Source organism: Myotis lucifugus, unplaced genomic scaffold, assembly GCF_000147115.1.
Source record: "Myotis lucifugus unplaced genomic scaffold, Myoluc2.0 scaffold_1860, whole genome shotgun sequence".
NCBI classification, from domain to species: Eukaryota; Metazoa; Chordata; class Mammalia; order Chiroptera; family Vespertilionidae; genus Myotis; species Myotis lucifugus.
In genome coordinates this window covers 23,006-25,192 of record NW_005872908.1, presented here as the reverse complement: position 1 = coordinate 25,192, position 2,187 = coordinate 23,006, and positions in this window count along the sequence as shown.

Here is a 2,187-nt window from a genome sequence, read left to right as displayed (position 1 = left end):
GCCCCCCCCCCCTCTTCTTCGTTTGGGGGGGGAACCAGCGGCACCCCCGAGGGGGGGTATCCTCCCCCCCTTAAAAAAAAAAGCCCCCCTTCCCGTTCCCACGGGGACTCCCTTTGGGGGGCGTTTCCACTTCCCCCGGGGGGCCGGGGGTTTTTTCCCCACGTCCGCCCCCCCCCCCCCCCGGGCGCCAGGGTGGTCATTGCCAGCTGCTCGCCTGCCCAACAGGATGTTGGCCTTGGACCTGGTTTTTTTAAAATATATTTTTATTGATTTCAGAAAGGAGGGGAGAAGGAGAGGGAGAGATAGAAACACCAATGATGAGAGAGAATCATCGATCGGCTGCCTCCTGCACGCCCCACACTGGGGATCGAGCCCGCAACCCAGGCATGTGTCCTGACCGGGAATCGAACCGTGACCCCCTGGTCCATGGGTTGACGCTCAGCCCCTGAGCCACGCCGGCCGGGCGGACCTTGCCTTTGCTCTGAGTGCATCTGTGGACTTGCTGGTGCGCCTGTTACAAGGTGTCTGAGGCCGTGAGGCTGGGTGGGAGGAACATGGATGGGCACTGGTGCCTGTGTTCCAGGGTTCGAGTCCCACCCGTGCTGCTTCCTGGCTCGTGTCTCCCGTCTCCCAAGCGCCCTCAGGTCTCAGCATCCTCATCTGAAATGTGGGGAGGATACTGTCCCCAAGTCAAGGAAACTGTTCAGAGGGCCTAGGGCCCAGGCCCAGGGCCAGGACCAGGCAGGGTGGCTGGTCAGTGGGTGGGAGCCGCCCCCGTTACTCCTGCACACGCTCCCAGTTCCTGTCGCCGTCTCGTCTCCTCCTTCCTCTCCACTTTTGCTCAAGTTGCGGATCCGGGGCACTGCACCGTTTGGCCACAGTCCCCGCGCCCTCCACACACTCTGATAACCTCTGATAGCCTCTGGGCGACGTGTCCCGGCTCTTAGGCATAATCGTGCCCACTTATCCGAGGTCGGAATTTCAGCCACTCGCCGTCTGGACCCCCTCCAGGAGCCGAGGTCAGCAGAGACGCTCGATCGGCGGCCCTGGAGTCCAGGCCCCGTGGTCAAGTGGGGGCCGATGGGAAGGAGGGCGGCTGGCGGCTGAGGGGACAGAAGCCGGCAGAGCGGGCTCCGCGTGGTGGCCAGGGCTCTGTGTCCCACGCTGACTGCCCAGGGTGTCACAGGCGAGGCAGCCTTCGGGCTCCCGGTGACCCGAGCGTCGAGGCGAGATCACACCCGCACTCCACTGGAGAAGGCAGGAGCCTGGCCGGCGGCTCTGTGGGTGAGCCTCTCTCTGAAATCAATAATATATTTAAAAAGGAAGAAAGAGAGAGAGAGAGCGCTGCTCTCTCACGTCTCCTCTCCCCTGTGTGCGTCACGTGGTGGATTCGCGTGGCTCGATCCTCTTCCCTGGGGGAAGCGCCTGCTTCTCCCCCATTGTCTTCTGGGCCTGGGACCGCGGGAGGCTGACCTCACTCCCGGCCGAAGGTCACCTTCCCAGCCTCCGCTGCTCCGGCCCCCCCCCCCCAGGGCTTCCGGGTCCAGCCCAGCGTGGGGCCGCCCCTCCTCCTCCCACTTCCTTCCCTGACGGTGACGAGGGTGCACCTTCTGCTACAAGGTCCCTGTTTGTTTGTGAGGATTCCCCCGAGACGGCGCCTCCGAGCTTGCGTCTGAGCTCCTCACTCGGTCCCGGGGCAGAGCCGGAGCAGCAGGCATCTGGGGACCCAGGCAGGCGCCCTGCCCTGCGTCTCCCCCGGGAAGAGGGCACCAGGGCGGGCACTGGGGGGCCTTCCGTGCTGCTGGTGTGTTCACCCCATTGTCAGCTCCCCCAGAGCTCCCAGAAGCTCCCCCTCCCCGCCCCCCAACACCAGGGCGGGCAACTTCAGGAGCCGCTGTTCCCTGTCATCTGCTTCCGTGTCTCGGGCGGTCACCGCTGCCGTGTGCAGGCCCAGGGTCAGGGCGGGCGGTGGCACTGGGGGCCTCAGACTCTGTGAGCCCGGAGGCTCCTGACAACACGCACCCTTCACAGTCACGGCCTGTTCTCCCTCCGCCGCCGTCCTCGTCCTCGGGAGTGGAACCTCCTCGCTGTTCTGTCAGAGTTCAGCCCGTCGGGACCCTGTCGTCGGCGGGGTTGTCCCCAGGTTGGGCATTTGTGTTTCTCTCCCATTTCTTCTCAGCTGTACAT